Raw genomic sequence first — 17,362 nt, forward strand, 5'->3', positions numbered from 1 at the left:
GTTGGTGCCTGACTGATTTATACCAATGAAGATACTTCTGTCTGTCCTTACTGTGGGAATCCAGAGAAGAGAAAGCTTTCACAGTGTGAGTGATACTTTGCACTGAGTCCTGGGCCTGGCTTACTCTGCTGTGACTCCTTGTGCCTAAGGACATACGAGAAAAGGTGAACAATAAAAGTGTCTCCAGATTGAGAATAAGAGGCCTATTTCAACTGTAACAACAAATACATGGAAAAAGATCACAGAATTCTCTTTCTGCCTATAAATCTGGCCCTGAGGCTGGAGGCTCATAGGTTTCACTCTGTATGGTCTGAAACAGATCCAATGTCAATCAAGGCTAGGAAGAGAGGAAGCCCTGCTCTGAGGAAATGACTGAACAAGAGCCCCTCTTCTTGAAACTCTGTTCCTTAAATAGCAAGCTGAAATAAATCCAGTTTTGTGGCAATGCTGTGAGGAGGAAAGGAAGGGGATGGAAGGCACTTGTGGGGCAGGAATGGGCATCTGTGGGCACTGCTGTGGCTTGGCCCTGACGTAGAAGCAGCCCCCAGCTTCTTGCTCTGGCCTAAAGCAGCCCCTCCCTCTGACAGGGAATTTCCAGATTTTGGATGAATCCTATATAGTTTTGCAGTAAGGCATCTGTTGTGAAAAAGCTTCCTTGGGACCAGGGCATACATGCTCCCTGGAGGAAGGGAAACCCCACTGGTAGCCAGGCCACCCTCCCTGCAGGCCATGACTGGGGCCTCAGGTCTGGTTCAGAGGCCTGTCCTCACTTAATCCTCAGAATGATGGAATGAAATCATCACACGGCACAATCTGCTGTGGATTTCTTTGCGGCTAGTCCAGGTAGTTGTTATTCCTGTGTGTTTCGGCCTTTGATATAGCTAACCTCCTGTGGCATGGCACTGATATATCTGGTCACTTATAAGAAGCTAGTTTCCATCATGCTTGTCGTTGCAGGATTTATGTGAGGTTTGAGTCTCATTAAATTAATAGCCTTCATCTTTTCAGCATAGGATATGTTTAAAAACATCTGGTCCTAAATGCTGGGTGTCATTATCCATAAATGAAATGACGGGGTTGGGAACCTCCTTTCAGCCCTGAAGCAAGCAACAAAGACGTCAAACCTCATGGTCCCCTCCATTCAAAAGTGCTAGTCCTTAGGACGCCTGAAAAATTACCTTACCCTGGGTACTCAGCTGTTTCCCAAAGCTGACCGTGGTGTGTGCCAGTACAGTCTGATTTGACCAAAGCTTGATGGCACATTCTGAACCTGAGGCCTTGAAAAGCAGCTGGATAATAAGCCCAGAGCTGCCCCTTGTCTGGCCTGCTAGCAGGTTCAAACACATACACCATGCGTAAAACATAAACGCACTCAGCCACAGAACTACCTGATGGTCTTCCACAGAGAGGGTTGTCTGTTAGTTCTAACTCAGAATCATCTGCTGACGGCTTCGTGGCTCATAGCAAGAGGTAGAATTGGTTGCTTATGGTTTTCTTTTAAAAAAAGTATCCTTGCTTGAGGTATGACTACATCCTGCTGAATAAGACCCAAAAGTGAAGCATCTAATATGCTCTAAGTTATGAGAATGCTTGAAAACAAGGCATTTCAACACACATTATAGAGGGCATTAGATGTTTAATAGCAGCCTAACTAGATGAGCAGATGTTTTTCTGATATATCAGTCAAGAAATAAAAAAGTGAGAAGGTAGTTGTGATTCCACATGAATGAAAAAAAAAAAAGAACTTATTGCTGGTTTGAATTTCTTCCCACTCAAGTTACTTGAATCCTTTGTTTTGTTTTGTTTTGATGTGATTAGACTTAATGTTTTAGGTTTAAAAAATTATACTCACAAGCTTTATTGAGGTTTCATAATACTTCAGGATTTCAGGTTTTATGCAGACAGTCTTGCTGTTTGAATTCAACAGAATTTACATTACAGGAGCTAATGGTTAATTTTACCCATAATGTTGGTTATGCTGTGTGCATTGTGTATGTTTGGGTGTGATCTTGTAACTTCTCCTGAAAATTATAGTAAATGTTTCACTACATAAAGATTTTTAATTTAGCCTGGATATTTTAACCAAGTTGTTGGGCTGTACATGTAGGACATACATTCAGCTGTATGATATTGGGCTGGAATTTGAAGGAAGCATTATAAAGCTCACAACATAATCTTCTGTCTTTGAAACTATTGAGACTGCATTCAGTTTCCTTCTCATAAAGACTTCTGTCATCTCCCAAAAAGCATTAGCACAGAGTTCACATGCAGAGATCTGGATAATTTTCAGTAGGAGAACTATCTGAAGGCACCCTGGAGATGGACTGAAACTGCTTAAACTTTCCTTCCATATTCTATTAAGGTGTTTTCTTCTTTGCAATGCACTTGGTTTTTGCACAGAAGAGGGACTGTGTGTAGATATATCTGAGATCTTCTATGATTCACCTGCGGCTGGACTGATCTCTGTGAACACATCTTTATTAGCTTCTGCTATATCCTAAGTAATGAAGTTTGTATGTGGCTGCGTAATCTATGGCTATTGTCCTACCTGCTACCCCAGAGTGTCAAAATTCATCTCCTATAAAAGGCCAGCCTGTGATAGAGTAGTGTAGAGTGGCAGCCAGAGAACTGTTCTGCAACCTTCTTCCTTTATGTGAATTAACTGTAGGATTTTCTTTACTGTCTTGGTGACTTGAAATAAATAAATAAATTTCCCTCTGAATTTGCTCTTCATTTTTATTCTCCCTTCATCTCCAGTCTCTTGACAGTAAAATGTCAATAAAAAAAAATCTGAGTGCAGGTGTGGTCAAGTGAATTTGGAATATGCAAACAAGATCACCCTGGCCTGGACACTGACGGTGTCCAACTCTCTTACCTGTTGGGTTATATGGATTTAATTTTACCTACTTCTGTGATTGAAGTCTTTGGAGCAAATGGAGCTTTAGACTTGGATAACCACTACTGTATCAAGTTCATGTAATGTAGCCTATTAAAATAACATTAAATAGTTAGATGGGATGGTCCTTTTACAATCTTCTTAACAGGGAAGAAACTGATGCCTAAGGCACTGAGTGCTGCCTGTGAGACAGAGAGCCCTAAATCATTGCTTTCAATGTGTATTTAGGGCACTAACTTCTGTACAGCTCAATGTCTTGCAAGGATGGGCCCCTACAAGAGCTGTTAAATGGGCTCAGCTACAAGAGCTGTTGCAAGTGTGCACCTGTCTAGTGACAGCAAGTTAAAAGATAAGTGCTTGAATAAATCAGTCGACAGGTTTTATGAAAGACTTTGGAGGAGAGAGAGGACAGCAGAAAGTAGCTGTTTGTAATGCAAATCAAAAATGAAAGATGTTCTAAAAGTGTGTGAGAACAGGCGACTGTTAGCAGGTGTTGTAAATGTTCAGGCTTAGAGCAGAGTTTGAGCCACATTGGGTAAACTATGTTCTCACATGTTAAATTGCACTGAGGATGCTATTTAATCTGCAGAGTCCCAGTGAAGGAAATAATAATTTGGGGATAGATGACAAATCTCAGGCTCTGAAATTTCTTTTAGCTTCTTTAGTATAGATTCTTCTTTCCAGGTCTACCTTGGGCTCCTGAAACTACTTGTACAGTGTAACACACTTGAGCAGTCCCTCTTCAGACAGTTAATTTTTGGGGCAAAGTCCTCATCTTTCACCACCTTTCCCAGCACCTCTATGAAGCTAGGTTTTCTCAGTGACTGTTTCCATTGTATTTCAGACCATCTGGAGCAGTTTCTGAGGAGACTACTTTGCTGTGGGTTGAATCTTCAGCAAGTGTGTATTAACACATTTCCAGTGCAGTCTGCAGGGTGAATTGTTCCAGTTCATTTATGGTATTAGTTTACTAATCAAAGCTATATCACAAAAGAAAAATATCCAATAAGGTTTAATCTCCTTCGACTATTCTTGAGGACAACATTGATCAGTCTGTGGTTTCAAAATAAATAAGCTCATTCTGGCTGCAAAAAGTAAAGCCCATTTGCAGAGCATGCATCATGTTCCACCACAGGCTTTTTAAGAAATTTAACAGATGTTTAAGAAAACAGCATGTTCTGGAAAACAGTATGTTTGCCTGTGTTTTATGCAAATCTTAATTTTCAGAGCATTAGGAGACCAGCCTGCAGCTTTTCTGGTTGCTTTATGTAAAATCAGGAACATCAGGATTCTGATGAAATTTTGTATATTTTTTTCCCTCCTTTGGCACTTCTCTCTCTGTGATTGTGATACAGGGGGCAATCGTGAAGTAAAGTGTACTTACATTTTACATTGAAAGCCCAAAGTCAGCATTTGCTAGAGATCATTGCTGTGTCTCCCTCAGCAGGTATCATCCTGGAACTAATTGGTTTCCTGTTTGGCGTGTGTTCTTGGGGGAGATGTATGCAGTTTTTACTTTAATTATCACTACACCAGGCTAGACTTGCCTGTGTATAACACTAGAAATAGAAGAAATGCTGCAGGCAGTTTATGTCACATTAATTTATAGCTTGGATAGGATTTGGATAACCATATGAATTACTTTACCAGTGGACATGACCTTTACATGTGGTGGTAAATTGTGCAAGAGAGAACAGCAACAATGTATTTAAGGAGGGGTGGAATTAGGTGCTGAATGGTCTTGATTTTGTAATAAATCAGCCACAGAATAAACATGTCTCTTCTCTCATCCCTCCACATATGGAACAGTGATTGGAACCAGGACATCAAAAAGGTTGTAGGAGTAAACAAAACTATTTATGACACTCTTTTTTTAAATTGTTGAGCATGTTTAAAACACTAACGTAATATCTTTTAATGCACATTGGAACTAGATGATCTTGAAGTGCTTTCCAACCCTAACTATTCTATGATTCTGTGTTTTAGTGGTAAAATTATGGGTATGCTCTAGCCTTACCCTTCCGTATGCCTTTTAGGATGTTGTATTTCTAAGAATATTGTGTGCTTATTTCTATACTGGGAGGTCTCCTAGACTACACCTTCTCTTCTGACAGGTACCTGCAGTAATATGGTAGTATTACAAATCATTATAGTTGTTATTATGAGTTAGCAATTCTACCTCTTCTGTGTCCCTCAGTCTTCTCTTGGAGCTTCTTGTCTTGAGGACATTAGCAAATGATGTGCAACTTCATTGGCTTGGGCTTGAAAAATGGCTTTGCAGCTAACTCAGACATGTCATTGCCGTTGTTTTTGTATGCAGCTTATTGCAGTAGCAAATATGCCAGCTATGAAAGGAAAGCTGACATTAAAAGAAGAAAAAAGGTAATAAAAAAAAAAACAAAAAAGGGGGGGAGGAAGAAGTAAAAACCTAGATCTAGGATTAAGTAATTGTTGTATGTTAACAGATGAACTCTCACGAGGTTTGAATTTTGGGCTGAATTGATACAGAGACATGTATGGTGTGGTGAGTTGCTTGTGTAAATTTCTAGTTCAGACTAAATTCATGGGAGCAGATCTAATAACATTCAGAATACATTGCTGGATGGGCTAAGTGAGCTAAAAGACAACATGAGTCATCTAATTAGTATTCTAAATGTAGCCTAGCATCTCAGAAGAATGACTGTCATTAAAAGTTTGACCATACAATACTAGAGAGAACCTTCCTGACTTTTTGCTTGAACCAGCCCCAAAATCATAATGGTTGGACTGGATACTCTGATATTTTTAAAGCAAATTTGGCTTTAACTCATATGTAATTAAAATCTTTGAAGCATCTAGCCCACTCCGTACTCTGATTCAATTTGACTTCATATGGAACTATATGCATATCTGGATTCTTGTATATTAGAAATGCTAACTGTTGAGTGTCACTGCAAATACATATCGCGTGACAGTTTCTTACTGTATTTGGGTAAATGTTGTAGAAAACATGCTGCTGTAACTCTGTTTAGTCAGGCTCTGTACAGATGTAAGGTTAGTCATGGATCAGACTTCGTTTTCATCTCTCCTGCTTCATTGCCCACATATGGGGTTTTGAGCATGAATTATTAATAATTGAATCATTTTAAATGCTGGAGATGCACCAATTGTTGTCAGATTTTAAATTTGTTCCTTTTAATTACATAGTTACCATCCACAACATGGATCTAAGGAGTTTTAATTTTTAAAGAACATTTTTCACATCTCCTGATTGGTATTAAGTAGATTAAAGGTGTAGAAAAAGCTCTTAATCAAACCCACTGAATTTGCTTCTCAGTGCTAAATTAACACAGTAGGAATGTAAGAAATGACCATGAATAAACGTTTTAAAGGATGTGTGCTTTTAAATTTGTGCATTCCTCTACTGTTAATAATATGAGAGGGCTAAAACTCCCAGTTGTTTTACCATGTAACTGTAGGTAGTAAAGGAGGAAAGATAATAGAACACACACACAAAGTGAGGATTAATTACCTTATAGAAATGGAAACCTGAAGTCACCTTGGAGATGCTACTGCATCTGTTATTGCTTTGCTTTCAGTGGTTGGTGTTGATGGTAATGTTCCATCAAGGGCCCTGGAAAAATTTACATGCTAAATACTTAAGGCTTGCCTTAATAAAATGGATTTTGGGATATGCTAATCATGTTTATTTTGATCTTGATGTACCTGGAAGAAGATTTGGCCTGCTTACCAACTAGATCTTAGATCAAGGAGGTTCAGTTTGGATGCTGTTCCCTGTAAACTTTCAACTAAAACTTCATACGAAATGGTAAAAGATTTAAGGTCATCCATAGAAGAAGGTAGTTACAAAGTGAAGCTCAAATCTCAGCAGAAACAAATACCCCCCAAGAATTTGGAAATGCAGCAAATGTTCTTCTGCTGTTTTTCCTCAATATTTGGACACTTATTTTTCTGATTAATCTGAGGGTACTTCCATAGAATAGCCTGAAGAGAGATGAAAATGAGTGGACTTTGTAAGACTTTCTTAAAATCAAAATCTAAGTCTGTAACAACCAATGCTCTAGATAGCTAGGGAGTTTTCTTTTTTTTCCTAGATTCACTCACAGTGGGAAATCTCATCCTTGTTCCAGCTTCTATTTGAGGGTATAAATAAATAGAGGAAAACCAGAACCTGGGAAATCCAATAAGTTTTATTTGAAAGGGACAGCTTTCTGTTGAGAAGAAGGCATTTGAAAAACTGATGAACTTGATCTGAGTTCATGCAAGGGTAAAAAAGCAACTTGGGGGTGGGGAATTAAAGTTTAGAAATTGCACATTGTCATCACAGCCTTTTAAAATTAGATCCATTTAATTTTCTCCACTAGGAACCTGCTGATATGTCTGTAGCTATAGGGAAGTGTTTCTCATCAGGAACCAGTGTTGCAGAAACTCCTGTGCTCTGGCAGAGAGAAAATTAAGTGTTTCTTATTAGAACAGTAAATATATACTTGATCCTAGAAGTGCAAATTCAGTCTTTAGAGCCAGGAATCATCACCATCTTCCAAGAAGGTGAACCTTTCTAGAACACCAATAGTCTGTGCTTTCTTACCTAGGTAGTGTCTCTGATAGCTCTTAGAAATCCATCTGAGGGAGGAGACATAGTCTTAATAGGGTAAGTGTTCACCAGTGAAGGCAAAAATAAAAAAATCCCAAACCCAATATCATATGTCTCTGAAACTCAACTTATCATCATCATCATGGCTTGACTTCATGAACGAAGATTTGAGAAGGGCTTTACCCACACTTACTACAAACGCGCTGATGACTAAAAAGGCCAATGTGGGATAGGCAAATCTGGTTGCAAAAAGCACAACAAAAAGTCTCCTTGGGTGGTATAGGCGGGGCGCGAGACTAGTTCTGCGTGTGTTCTCAGAGGAGACAATGGCATTATGTATGGTGTGTCTCCAAGTCTCCCGATTGGAGGCCAAGTTGGACCACTGATGGTAGTCAGGATGGAAACTCTAACTAGCAAACCATTAATAACTACTGGTAGAACTTCATAGTGCTTGATACAACTGGCTAGTTATGAAGCATCAATTTGAAATCAATCTGGTTTTGTTAGGTTCAAATGAATGTGCTACAGAGGGGGATAGCCTCTTACACTTCTGTTGTTATCATGTAACCTTGGGCCTGGAAGACAATGAATGATGGGAGTGATGTTAAATGGTTGGACTGGCTTACCTGCAATTGGACTTAGTACTCTTCTATTTCAGAATGCTACAACATTACAGGTACTTTAAAAAGAGTGAGAATAAAAGCATTTTAGTTCTCTGTGATAAAGACTCTGCGATAACAGAGGAGACTACTGATTGACCGCTCTTAACAGGGAATTCTCTATTTCTAAATGTAAGAGGAAGACCATTGGCTTTTTTAGATTTGTGACTACAGAGATAGCCAAACAGAATCCAGTTCTTCTTTGGAAGAGAAGTTTTTGCTAAGGTGAGAAATCCATGTGCTTACACAGGAACGTTTAGAGCCATGACCTTTGGTACAAAGGCCCTGCTGCAGCGTACTGTTGCAGGCTCCACAGAATCATGTCAGTTTTTGCTCTCAAAACCAAGCTGAAGATATCTTGTAGAAATTTTTATTTCTTTCTCCTTCTTTTTCTAATGGTTTCTTGAAATTGGAAGAGTCATTTTAGCTCTACATAGTATGAATTCCAAGTAGGTTCTACCAGGACTTGTGGTGGGTATAAGATAATTAAACTAGTTCAATACTTCCAATGATCTCACTTTTCTACTCATCATTTACATAGCTAAAATAAGAAATTTCTGAATACCAAGAAACTCAGTCAGTGTAATATGAATTTTTAAGTTGCTCTTACATTTTCTTCTGGCTTTGGTTCTCAAAAGTTTTAAAAAATTGTAATTTTAATTTTATATATAATTCAATTTAAATATCAAAGTAGTAATACCTGAATTCATGCTAGTGTAAGATAAGAATCCAGTTCTATCATTTCAGCTGTAAGCTTAGCACCATCAAAGTTGATAAGGTTTGCCAGAGTGACTGGATATGGTTGGGATCATTCCCTCTAGAATTATTGTGACTGGCCATATGCAAAGGGACTTTTTGAGCAGGTAAGGATTTGCAGGCCTGCTTGTATAATCTGTTGAATCTTCCTGTCATAACCTATCTGGAATTTTAGTAAGAAAACAGTTTATTCACAACTTTTGTTGTTTAACTGATTTAAACTTTCAGTTTGAAACCTAATAAAGTTTGCAACCTGTTGCAGCTTTGAGATTTTATTGCTTCTTGACTCTTTCATTCACCATATGGTCTGCTATTCACAGACTCTGCCCTAATGAGAATTACTCTTGCAGGTAATTTTCTAATGATTGTCTTGGGATAAACAAATTTTTCATACTTGTTTTGCTAATGTATTCAAGTAGGTTCACAGGGGAAAAGATTAATCATCTAAAAAGCAAGCCAGTGTTTTTCATTATGCTAAAGGATCCAAAGATGATCAGAGCAAAGCCACTCGTTGCTATGACAGCAGATACCTTTTTCTCCCTTTGTGAGGTAAATGGCAGCTCCCAAGCTGATTGGCTAAAATGAGCTTATCCTAGTGACCAACCATAGGGAGTTAATTTCATCAGAAAGAGAAAATGGTGGGAAATCCTGCCGTGATCATACAAAGGAATTTTCATTAGAAGCCAACAGAGTCAGGGGTTCTTTTTCATTATAATTAATATGTTCCATATAATAAAATAATTTAGGAGAGGCAGACAATAGAATTAGCCTATCTATTATTTTGTATATCCACATAAGCTTTAATCTGTTTTCTACTAAGACCTATACTCAAAGTAAAGCAACCCTTATTTTCCCCATAATACCTCTATTACCGAAGACTGTCATCATGTACCTGTTTATATAATTGGAGATAAGCTAATTGCAGGCAATACAAAAGTGCTGGCATTCTTACAGGTATTTGCTGGAAACATTCATGCTCTATAGAAGTAATGGACACAATAAACTTTAAATAGGAACATTTCCCTTTGGTGTACAGTGGTAATTCACATCATATTTCTCACTTCCTGAGTGGAGGAGATTTTTATTTGGGTCAGATTCAAGGACAGAGGTTTCATGTTGGTTCACAGGTGAAAGGAAGGGATTGTTATGAGGCATTACGGTTTACAGTTCTGTGACAAGGAAAGGACTTACACTAACTTGCATGAGTTCTCACTTCTTGTGAGCTTTCAGCCGTAGCCATCTCACCCAGTCTTTCAGATAAGACTACCCTTGAAAAGGTTGAACTTGGTGACTTCTGTGCAGTGTGCAGAGCAAATACGGGTAAAAAAAAAAAAAGGTAAGAGTTGTATTGAGAGCTGTAAATTGCATACTAATGATTGTGTATAAGTCACTGTAAAATAGGATACAAGTTAAGTTGTTCTACTTGCTGTAGAAAGTCTGTTTTTCCTTTTTACGCCAATTGTTTTTAACTGACATAGTTCAAGAAGGGTTAAGCTTAACTATGGGACTTTGTTTTGTAAGGGCCAAGAAAGCACACTGTATCTGAGAGACTTCCATTCTCTGAAACCGGGTTTCTGTTTATGGTAGTTTTACAGCTTATTTTAAGGTTATTTGGGGTGTGTGTGTGTGTGTGTGTGTGTGTGTGTGTGTTAATAATAAAAGCACTTATAACAGCTGCTTTATTTGATGCATATGTTCATGTTTTAGGAAAAATGATGTAAAATGATAATTCATCTCACTGGGTAAGCAGTAGATTACAGTCCCTTTCTTGGGTGTTACTAGATGTTTACAAAATATGTGCTGCTACTGGAGGTAGCAGAATCTCTATTGTATCAAACTAATGTAACAGCAAAACTGTCCTGAGGCACTAATTTTTAGTATGAAGCATGATCTTTAAATCACTGAAATCACTGATTTCCATTGTTTTTGTATAGTGCCTTGTACCATAGGTTTCATAAATCCACAGTATCCTCTCCAGTTGTCACTGTATGTCTGTGGGAGGATAGAAGAAATCTACAATTGAGTAATGTAATGAAATTATTGTTCTTGACGCTTTAAAATGCAAAGGTCAGGCAGTAAAGTATTAGCTCTTACACGTGTTTTATTTACCGTTCTTATACCTACAGGGGAAAATACTGGGCTGTATGTAACACAAGAAGAAAACTAAGTGGAAAGTTTAATTACTTGCCTAAAACCACAGTGATTCAGTTGCACAGATGAGATTACAACTCAGGAGGTTCTGGCCTTTTGCCCACACTCTCGGTATCCTGGAGCTCTTAGTTTATGTGTTATTCTACCAGGACACTTTCAAGACCAAATTTTCTGCACTGTGTATGTGTACACATGCAAAACCTCTTATGGGTAAAACTTACATGTGTCTTTCTATTTAACCTTGCTAATTACATATGCAAATCCACAGCTGACAGACTGTTTGGTTTCACCATGTACAGTTGTGGTAACTTGGTATGCAAATTGGCCATGCAACTCTAACCTACTTTTTTGCAGCTGCAGACTTCTGGGAATCCTATTCTTTGTTTTGCTTCTCAGGTTGGTGTCGTGGAGCTAGTTCACCCATCTCTAAGCAGAGATGTGGTGGTATCTGAAGTAAGAGCAGCTCTCGCAGTTGAATGTTGTCTTGTACTGTTTATCTTTAGTTGTTAGCAGAACAAGCTTCAGGCTTAACATTCAATGTCTTCGTCTGAAATATCAGATCTTAACTGCAATTTCATGTGAGGCGTGTAAGCCACTTATTGGGTGCCCTGACATAGCCACTACTAACAGCCAAAAAAGGGAATAAAAAAAGGCATGTGCAGCCTCTCCTAGATTAAGCCTTCATCCATTGGGATGTGAAGTGTTTATGCCTGTCTGTAATCGCAATATTGGCCTGTCATGAATTGAGGGTGGGACTACGAGGTAATATAAATATGTCTCTCAATGAGTTAATGCAGCTATATATTTCCAGCGACCTTTTATAAAGCTAATGTGAGGATATCTACTCAATGGTAGCCTGGATGATAAGCATGTATTTTTATATGCCAGTGTTGTGGGCTTCTAGGACCTGAATTTTGCAGGGAACCTCCTAACATAAAAACTAGATGAGTAAGGTCCCTTCACTGTTCTGTGAATTCAGCCTTGCCTCACAGGCTTCAGTGCCATTAAGCTTAAAGAAGGCTTCTTTAAAATTTGCATGTTTTCTTCTGTAAAAGGAGGTGTTCTCAGGTGTGCTAAACCTTGCTGAAAGTGGTGTCACCACTGCTCTTAACTTCCATTAGCAGTAAGAGAGTTAATCACTTGTTTCCACTCTAAACAAAGGCAAATGCTCAGGAATTCTAGTATTTTCCCAGAGGCCCCAGTGGGGTGTTGCTTTGGGAAGAGGAGGTGTGTAGCTCACAGGCACATGATACAGGTTTTGGTGGGGAAGCCAGATTAAATTTCCACCCACTATGTTGCTGTGTAACACAGCAAACAGCATGGCAACCTGTAGTACAGCGGTGGGAGTGAGAATGGGTGGGGAAATAGAGGGGAGGGAGTTTGCTTTCTTAAAGTTTTTGGGGTTGTGGCCACATGTTTACACACAAGAAGCTGACTCGGAGCCACCTGCTTAGAAAAGTTTGGAATTCAGGTATCTGTTCAAGTCTAAAAGAGTGAAAATTAGTTTCACATAAAAATGAGAGTGAAAGGAAAACAAAGAAGTTGGTTGTCTCTAGGGCAGTTCACACCCAAATTTTGTTGTAAGTGGTTTCAGAATTTCACAGTTCTTTGGGATTAAGATTTTATTCAGTTAATGAGATATGTACCTAACCACAAAGTGTGGATCAGAAACTTGTATTAAAATGTCTACAAAATTAATAAACATTTTATATATTCACTTTAGGTTCTGCCTTGATCCAGTGCAGGTAGCAATTTATTTACTAAAAAAAGGGCCATATAACTTCTTATATGCCTTTGATTAGTATCTTCAGAAACTTCAGTAAAAATATGAACCTCAAGTCTGGGCATTTTTAAACTATAGTTTTAAAAATTGAGATGATAATTTTAATAGCCTGTTCTCCAGTTTTCAGCTGGAATTTAAAGTACTCTCTCCTTAAAAAGCAGACAAATAGAATTATCTAACAATGGTAGAGTAATTATTTCAAAATGACTCTTTTTCCTCCTGAAAAGTTAAGCCTATAGTTTCTTAGGTGAGCAGCAACTTGTAATATGTTCATTGATCACAGAATTTTAGTTGTTTGAACTCTCCAGAAATATGATCTTCTGTGTAAATTTCAGGTGGAAAAGGTATTTAAACATACACCTGTAAAAGAGCTGGCTTTGAATTTTTTCTCATGCATTAATGTGTTGCAAAGACTGCAACGGAGCTGATGTTGTTCTGCTCTTTGTAATGGTCCTATTAAACCACTGCATGATTAAAACAACAAGACTTGGCTTAAAAATTCCAGCACCAGTCTCAACACTGGGCTTTATAATGCTTCTGAATTAGGTCAGAAAGTGAAGATAAAACGTACTATTGTGGAAACAGAATCCATTTCCAGCTTGTTGCTGCCAAAACCTGAGTGATGACTCCCGTCTTAAAGATGGTGTTGATGATATATGTTCTGACACCAAACAGTTTCTCTTTTTGACTCTTTAATTCTATTGTTGCATTTCTGTTCAGTGCCCTTCAATATGTGCTCAATCTCACTGTACTTTGGCAGCTGTAATTCTGTCACATGGTACACTTGGAGCTTTCTTGCAACTGTTCTGACATACTCATAACAGGTACAGTTTTAATTTGACAGTGCAGTATCTGTTTTTATCAGTGTGTGGGCTGCTGCCCGTGATTTACAATGAAATGTTAATAAAATTTGTCTGTTCCCTGTACTGTGTTTGTTTAAGCAGCTACTCTGAGTCTTTTCATGAGTTACTCTGAATAAGATCAAAGGGTTGAGAAAAATGTTTCTCAATCTGAGAAGTTAGCGATGGTGTTCTTGTAAATTCAAAATCCTAAAAATTCATAGCTAGTAAAGTACTCTGCACACGTGATTAATGACTTAATGGTAGATGACAAGATAGAATACTTTTTAGCAAAGTTTTACTTTAGAAACAAAGAGCAATCTGTTTTAAGCCTGGAGAGAAGGGATAAAAAAAAAGGCGACAGTGTGTGAGGCTAGATTTCCCCTAAAGATACCACTAGAGCTTCTGTCCTTGCCATTGAACACAACAGCTGGTAAGCAGCAAGCAACTGGAGAAAAAGACCTGTCTTTAATCCAGTACAATGTTTTCTTGTGCCCATTTTACTGTAAGTTTCAGTGGCAAGGGGACAAAAGCTGTTGAGTGATCTATGCAATTACCTCCTCTAATATTGCTTTCAACTGTCTGCCCAGAGTGACAAGAGTGGATGAGGTTTAGTTGAAATCTGGGAAAAATGCCCTTTTAATAAATAAATAAGTAAATGAATGTCCCTCTCTGTTTTCTAGCTGCTCTTTTAGACCTTTGAATCTGCTTTGGAAAAGTGCAGGTGATGTGATTGAAAGTTAGAGTGAGTCTGAACTCAAATGGCAGCAATGCAAACAATGTTTTTTACTGAAATGCTCTTAGCACTGTGTGCAGTTTGCATTGGAAGACAAAGGATGTCTTCCCCCCCATCTCCCCCATATGTGTGTGCGCACAGGGTGTTATCTCCCTCTTATGCAGAGTTACTCAGAGGCAAGCATATTTAAAAAAAATTGGGGCATTCTTCATTTGGAGGCTTTATCTGTCAATGATGACAAAAATGTGATCCTTTAAAAATAAATAAACATGATAATCCAAGCTGCTGTTTATTTCTAATGTGGAAGATACAGAGATAAAATTGTGTTTAATGAACTGTAGATGGAAGCCTTTTCCTTTTATCTGAGGAAACAGCATGAGGAGGCTCTGCAAATACCTTTATGCTGTGAATCAGTGCAATGGAGTTAAGCCTAATATTGAGACTTTTTGTGATGCAGGTGACTAACAACTGGCATCTTGGTCTCTGTTTTTTGTTTTTTGTTTTTTTTTTTTTTTGTGTGTGTGTTGTGGGGTTTTTTGTTTCGTTTTGCTTTGTTTTTTTGTTTGTGTGAAAGGAGACAAGTGAACAGAGTATCTACTGTATACAAGGGCTTGATGTGTGCTATGGTTATGCAGTCATAGCGATGAATACACTCTTGATTGATGAATAAGCAGCATTTCAGTAAGTACAGATGTTCAGATATCATAACGATGGACATGGTATAGGCACATAGAGATGCATGTTGCAAAGCCTGTGTGGTACCTGGCCTGGTAGAGGATATCCTTAGTTGTTGTGTATATGTCTTGGCCAGATGCTTTCATAGATGTATGGCAGTTTGGGCTGAGGAGAGCTGGAATCTAAGGCTTCAACAAAAGTCATAAAAGAATGTGATTGTGCTAGGTAGTTTTCTGTTCTTTTCATATCTCTAGTCAGGAAGAGGCTGGATAGGGACACTACCTTGCTCTTTCCTTTTTATGAATCCAGGGATTTCAGGGAAAAAAAAAAATAAATCTGAATAGCTGCAGAATTGAGCTGGATGGGGCTCTTTTTGCTCTGAAGGTGAAGGTACAGCATTTGGAAGGCAGCAGATATTACTCTGTGTCCTTACAGAGCATTGATTACCTGGTTGCTCATTTCATACCTAATGATACTGTAAATTCTCATTGTCATTTTTATCAGTAGACCTGAGGCCATCAGGTGTCTTTAACACTCAACTGTCTCCTAAAATGCCTGAGAGGAAAAGCCAGTGAGAAGTTAATTTAGATTTCATTGTATGGCACTTCTGATTCTAACAGCAGAGTAGGAATTGGAGTGAGATCACATACAGCATCAACTATCCTCACTGCTCAGTCCATACTGGCATCTGTTGAATAATGCTCATATATTATGTGGTGAACCTATTAATTTGCTAATATTTAAGCTCATGTTCAGTAGGTTCCAGCATGTCTGATGCACTTACATTCACTTTGATGTATAAGCTTGTATATGCATTATTTGTCTATTAACGAGAAAAAGTGTACTCCAGTAGATTTAATGGTAGTGGCCGTAAAGAGAGGTAAATTCAACTTCCAGGCTCTATTTTTTCTACTTAAATGTTGCGTCCACATTCTGCTTCCCCCTCCCCTTCTTCCTCTCCCCTCCTCCTACCAAGGAATATTTTATTTAAATGTATTCCTGTTTCTGCAAAAACTGAGAGCTTTGGGTGGAAATTGCTAAATTAAAGCCTACATTCTGTTATAGTGGCTTAATAGGTCACTAAAAATTGGTGGTGACTATACATTTGAATATGATCTGGAAGGATGGCCTTGACATCAGAGTTTTGTTATTCTGTCATCTCTGGCCCTGGATGGGAAATATGTCGTATTTATACCACTTAGTGTTGCCCAGTTAAGGACTACAGTTTGCAGAAGGTACTACTTTGCACAGGAGTACTACTCGTGTCTTGCACTGAACAGAAAGTCATGCTTAATATCCATTCCTACTTCAAAATCTCTGAGTCCTTACTTATTTATTAATTGCAGTTGCTTTGGTACTTTCTAATTCTGTCAGGTGCATTGTTGACTACTGCAGTGTCTGTGAGCCTCAAGGACATAGCCTGCTCAGCTTAATCCACATGTCAGTACATGTACCAGTTGAAATGACTGCAGAACTCTGATACTATAACTCTGGACTATAAGCCACTTGTATAGAACAGTGGGAACAAAAAGAGCCTACTTGTGATGACTTCATGTTCCATATCTCTCCATTCTGTTTGCTCTGTGAAACCACAATAAGAGAAGAAGTAAAAGCTGGCACTACTCCATTTTTTTTTTTTTTTTTAATATGTAACTGTATCTTATTGATACTTTTAAAACTTGGCTGAAAAAAAAATCTCAAATTTTCCTGCTTAGAAAGAAGAAAGGAAGCAACATTTATATATTTGTTATCCTTTCGTGTTTCCTTAACAGTGATTCAAGAGAATTAACCTTCGTGGAAATGAAATAAGAAAGTTAATTTGGAAAACTGCTCAAGATGCTGCCTTCCTTATTTTGGCCTAGACTCTGTAACTTACCAGATATAAGGGAATTTGGAATTGATTTACCCCAGATCCCTGTTTGAGTTTTATTTGCATGGGCAAAACATGGCAATGGTTTTCTTTATGCCCTCAGTGTGAAGAAGCTCTGTAATAGCAGCACCGTTTGCTTTAGCATTTCACTGGATCATCAAGTCTGTAGTTGCTGTCTCAAGCAGTATTTGGATATAAAACCAATTTGTAAGTCTATCTGATTCCACATTTCAGTCAGGTTGGGGTTTGCCTTCTGCTGTTTCTACTGGAAGACTGTCCCAAAACTTGTCAAATAATGACCTTTGAATGCATAACCACCCTGTTTGCCTTGCATTACACAACAGTGTTCTGATGCCAATTCTGGTCTGTTTACTTGTGTGTTTCTTCACTCTAGAGCTGTATC

The 17,362-nt window shown here is 38.3% G+C and overlaps 1 long non-coding RNA gene across 1 annotated transcript in view; it reads left to right on the forward strand.

Moving 5' to 3' along the window:
• The first annotated feature begins 608 nt into the window (after positions 1-608).
• LOC134155784 (uncharacterized) overlaps positions 609-17,362 on the forward strand; it is an 87,916-nt gene continuing 71,162 nt past the window's right edge. The window contains exons 1-2 of the long non-coding RNA XR_009961724.1: positions 609-843; positions 3,741-3,831. This is a non-coding gene — a long non-coding RNA (uncharacterized LOC134155784). The remainder of the gene's footprint in view (positions 844-3,740; positions 3,832-17,362) is intronic.

The sequence above is a fragment of the Pezoporus occidentalis genome, unplaced genomic scaffold, assembly GCF_034315485.1.
Source record: "Pezoporus occidentalis ecotype Australia unplaced genomic scaffold, CSIRO_AGI_Poc_V1 ctg8, whole genome shotgun sequence".
Lineage (NCBI taxonomy): Eukaryota > Metazoa > Chordata > Aves > Psittaciformes > Psittacidae > Pezoporus > Pezoporus occidentalis.